Source organism: Silene latifolia, chromosome 9, assembly GCF_048544455.1.
Source record: "Silene latifolia isolate original U9 population chromosome 9, ASM4854445v1, whole genome shotgun sequence".
NCBI classification, from domain to species: domain Eukaryota; kingdom Viridiplantae; phylum Streptophyta; class Magnoliopsida; order Caryophyllales; family Caryophyllaceae; genus Silene; species Silene latifolia.
In genome coordinates this window covers 104,113,825-104,119,068 of record NC_133534.1, presented here as the reverse complement: position 1 = coordinate 104,119,068, position 5,244 = coordinate 104,113,825, and the positions used below count along the sequence as shown (strand labels likewise).

The 5,244-nt window shown below is 41.1% G+C and overlaps 1 non-coding gene across 1 annotated transcript; it reads right to left on the bottom strand.

Annotated features, from left to right (window-relative positions):
• Positions 1–4,331: 4,331 nt before the first annotated feature.
• LOC141602855 (small nucleolar RNA R71) lies at positions 4,332–4,438 on the bottom strand. Its single transcript, XR_012524762.1, has one exon. It is a non-coding gene; the product is annotated as a small nucleolar RNA R71 (small nucleolar RNA).
• Between the last annotated feature and the right edge of the window lie 806 nt (positions 4,439–5,244).

Genomic DNA, 5,244 nt, shown 5'->3' with positions numbered 1-5,244 from the left:
TTCAGGTAACTGGTCCCCAACAGGTTCGAACCTTCGGTTATTTTCAAGGTGGATATTGTTGCCCCGGGCTAGGAGCTGTTCTTCCAAGAGTTTCAGCCTCTTCTCGATTTCGATCGAGGTGGGGTATTATGTTCCCCAATTTCCTTGTTCTCCAGGGCGTCGATACGGGTCTCGACGCGATCCAGAGTGACCTTAAGAGCGGTAAGCAGGCTGGCTAGCTGATCAGTTGTGACATCTCTGTTGTTATCATTGTTGTTGTGGTTGACAGACGAAGTTGAAGACGGGGCCATGGCTGTTGAGGCAGAAAAACGGCTCACATTACAACTTAATCCGACACGGTTCCAAGACTGAACGCAGACAGCACAGAGGACGAGACAAAGATCGACTCAACAAGACGGGGTGACCGTGTATGGCCCCTCGGTGCTGACTCGATTTATGACGTGACGGTGTTTGACCGAACCTTTGACACGAGTCCAACATGACGGCGTGACGCCATTGGACGGGTCTTGTGATGAGACGACTCATAAGTAAAGACCCATAAGTACGTTTGCTTTGACTCGATAGACACGAGGCGGAATTAGAACGGTGGACTGAAGTTTTCGAAAATAGATATTTTCAAAAAGATTCATTTGTCGCTTTTATTGACGGCTTTCGAAGATTAAGATCTCCGCAAGTCGATCAGCTGAAAAGGGTTTGTCTTAAGTTTATTTGCAAAAGACGGTTTGAGTTTGAGTCGGTTCGGAAAACAGTGTGTTGCTTCCCAAGACGGTTTTGAAATTCAAAATTGTATGTTTTGAAAATCGAGTTTGAAATGTTTGAAAAGGTCTCGGGGACGGTGCATTGTCCTCGGGATCTGAAAGTGTCTGGAGAAAAGGGTGTGTGTTTTTCTCGGGTTTTGAAAGAAAGCCATTGTCGGCGCGAAACGGGTTAAAATTCGAGTCTAGACGCGGCGATTATAACGGCGTAAAAAGGTGATTTGAAATTGTTATAAAAAACCGGGTTTGAAAATCGTCATTACGACGGCCTAGAAAGGGGTGTTGAAATGGTTATACAAAACCGGGTTTGAAAATCGTCATTACGACTGCCTAGAAAGGCGTGTTGAAATGGTTATACAAAATCGGATTTGAAAATTTGTCATTACGACGGCCTAGAAAGGCGTGTTGAAATGGTTATACAAAACCGGATTTGAAAATTCGTCATTACGACGGCCTAGAAAGGCGCGTTTGAAATGGTTATACAAAACCGGGTTTGAAAATCGTCATTACGACGGCCTAGAAATGCGTGCATCATTCGGCGAAAGACCGAGGTTTGAAATGGCCATTTTAACGGCGCGAAAAGGGTGTTTTTGAAAGTTTGAAAATGACACGGAAGGACTTATGATCAGATAGCACATAAGCACTCACAGTTCATTATATTATGCATCATGCTGACATGGGTTTTGGCTTAGAAGGGTGGGTTACACACCAAGCAATCAAACCCTGATTTGCGAGAGGGATACCAATCCAAACAAAATGTGTAAGGAGGGTGCCGTAACCTCGTGCTCAAAAGTGATGAAAGCTCTTTGACGAAACAAAATGTGTAACGTCAATGGTCTGCTTGACTCAATCGGGATTCGAAACGCGGGGATGAGAAAACTCACGCCGACGAAACGAGCCAACTGGTCGAAAAGGGTTAGGTTGTGGCCCCGGACAAGGAAACCCGACCGTAACCGTAATATCAATTAATGCATTCCAACCAAGACCTCGTTCTAGTCTCACCATCTAGGGATCACAAAGACGTAAGTGTCCTAGTTTTCCCCAGCGGAGTCGCCAATCTGTGGTCATGGGCCACGTCTCGGTCTGTGGATTTGGGGCCACTGATGTGACCATAATTAGCGCATATTTAGCCCCCGAATTAGCCTTGTTTCCATGCTTTTTAGTGCATATTTGGGTCATTTATTGTCTTTACTTCTTTGTTTTGCATATTCTTTGAGATTTTGATCCCTTGGTAGGAAAGGAGTGCAAATCTTGCATTTTCATGGCAAAACAAGACTAAATTGATTGAATTCAATGACCAAGCATCAAGGAGAGACAAGATTAGAAGGCCTTTGTAAATATGATAGTAGATGAGCAATGTTGAGAAAGGGTCCTTGCATCCCCGAGGAAATCCCCAAGGATTTTATGAAGAAAAGGGAAGAAAAGAAGAAGAAATAGTGCTCAGCTACAATCCGAGCGGATTGTCCTGAATCCGCCCGTCCTCCACAAGCACAATCCGTGCGTCTTCCCTCAAAGACGTCCGGATTAGCAGCCCACAGAATCCGCCCGGATTCCCCTGAAGATGCCCGTCTTCCCCTGCCTGAATCCGCCCGTCCCGACTCCAATACGCACGGATTCCAGTACAGCGAAATTTCGTCTTCTCCAAGCTACAAAGAAAGAAGCCCTTCCTTCGAAAAATACCGGCTTCTCCCTGCTCAATCTAAAAAGTGTAATTACTAGTTTAGCCCTTAGTTAACCCTAATGCATCCACCTAATTTCGACTATAAATACCCCATTAGTCTAATTAGAAGAGTATGTTCTTCTTATCAATATTTAGAGTAGTTAATATCAATCAAATCTCTCTTTAGTATTGTAATCAACAATTAATCAAGTTCTAATACAAGTTTTATTTCCTTAATCTCTCTTTTGTTCATCCTTTATTTTGGGTAATTGAAGATTAATTGGGTTATTATTGGGAGATTGACAACTCTCAATCAAGCATCAAGTACTTCTTTTATTATTTGCTTTGTTATTGGAATCATTAGTAGGTATAATTCTTTTAATCCCTTTTTAATTATTGTTAATTACTTTCATTTATTCACCATGTTTACTTTTGTTGGTATGATTGACAACCTTGCTAGCATGATCAACATGATAATGAGTGAGTAGAGACCTAGCTAGGGTTAATGGGTAATTAGGGGAAACCAACATGGGGAATGATTCATGCTTAAATTAATATGCTTTCATGGTTTATTTGCTTGCTTATTTTGATCTCAACTCATGCACATGTTATGTTTGATGAAATGTAAGCCTATGAATCCTTGCATTTTGTTTACCCATCACCTATCTTTTCAATGAGACTTGTAAGATATAAACCAACTCGAGTCTCATTAGACCATGCATCTTGTTGAGTAGGGAAGACTAAGTCGACTTGTAGGTGTTGTACAATCTAATCGATTCGGCTCCGGGACCCAAACGTTCCTAGGATTGTAAGATATAACCTAACTCAATCCATCACAACAATAATTGCTTGCTTATAATTTGAGAACATGTTTGTATGATCAATTCCCATGATTCCCCTATGACCCCATGACACCCTAGTGCTTTTTATCAATTGTTTACAACCTTTTTAATTCATCTTGCTTATTTACTTTCATTGCTATTTAGTTAGTGACCTTCTACATCAACCCAAATTGTGACACCCCTAAGACACCACTAGTTTCAATAGAAATCTCATCTCAATTCCCGTCCCTTGGGATCCGACCTTTACTTACCTCTTTACTAATTGTGGAGTTGTTTTTGAAGCTATAAATTGTGTTTTGATTCGGACGTGACCCAACGACAACATCTATTAAATTGAGAAAATGAAACGGACCGACCAAAAATGGCGCCGTTGCCGGGGACGGTGTTAACTTGATTTAGATTTTCTTACATTGTTATTAGTTGTGTCTTTCTTTACCTTAGGGAAGTAAAACTCCTCAAGGTTTGTTCTAATTGTTTTCGAGTTGTTTGATATTTTGCATGTCTAGAAGGTCACAAGGTGATTTGTTACCTTTTGACCGTGAAATTGATAGAACCTTGACAAACAATAGGAGATTTGCTAGGAGGAATTTGAGAGGTATTAGTGAGGTAGTGGATATTCAACCAACTATTGAGTTCATCAACCCTTTTGCAAGAGAAGGTGAGGAGAACCCAACACAAAATACCCCACAAAATCAACCTACAATGCCAAAATTTTCATCACATTCCGTACCCACCGAGGAGAACCTACCCAATGGTACTCCCACACCACAACATTTGACCGGAAATTTTATTGCCAAATCCGCCTTTATCCAATTATTCGAAAGGAGCCAATTTGGGGGGATGCCTAGTGAAGACCCTCATTCTCATATGGTAACATTTTGTGACTATTGTGATGCGATTTCTAAAACCGGTGTGACTCAAGACCAAATTCGATGGGTCTTATTTCCTTTTTCTCTAATCGGCATCGCAAAACAATGGTTGAAGGGCCTTGATAAGGCCACTCTCGTAATAGATTCTTGGAAGAAGTTGGCTCTAGCTTTCTACAAAAAGTTCTACCCACCGAGAAAGACTAACATGCTAAGAGCTCAAATTACGGGTTTTAAGCAAAGGGATGAAGAATCTTTGTATGAAGCTTGGGAGCGGTTTAAGGGAATTTGTCGCTCATGTCCTCACCATGGACTTAGCGAGTGGTTCTTGGTACAACAATTTTGGAACGGTCTATATGAAGATTCAAGGAACATTCTCAATATGGGATCAAATGGAATGTTCACCGAAGTTGATGACAATCAAACGTGGAACAAGATTGAGGAAATGGCGGTACATAACTCACAATATAGTAGACCTCGCAAGGCTACTAGAGGAGGAAAGCATGAAGTGGACTCCATTACTCAATTGGGTGATCAACTTAGTGCTCACATTGACACAATTAATTTAAAGTTTGAATAAGCTATGGCTAGACTTGAAGAAGCCTCAAAATCACCAAAGCATCATGTTAATGCCATGACGGCAACCTCATCAATCCCAAGTGGGATATGTGAGAATTGTGTAACTTTGGGACATGACTAAGGTGAATGTAGGGGAACAAATGAACAAGTGAATGCTTTCCAAGCATACAAGAGTGGTACCCCTTATTCCAACTATTACAATGAAAACACCAAGTTTCATCCAAATCTCCCATACAAAAGCCAAAATGTACAAAACTCTCAAACAACATACACCCCACCTCCCATGAGAAACCAAAATCAAAGACCCTTTTTCAACCAAAACCAAGGTTACCAAAACCAAGGTTACCAAAACCAAAATCCATACAATCACCAAAATGACCAAGGTTTTGATGTTCAAAAAGCGGTCCTCCAAATGCAAAAGAATCAACAAGTATTTTTCACTCAAATGCAAAAAGATAGTCAAGCAAAAGAAACCACCATCAACAACATTCTAGCTCACACTAAGATGTTGGAAACCCAATTGACTCAACTAGCATCTTCAA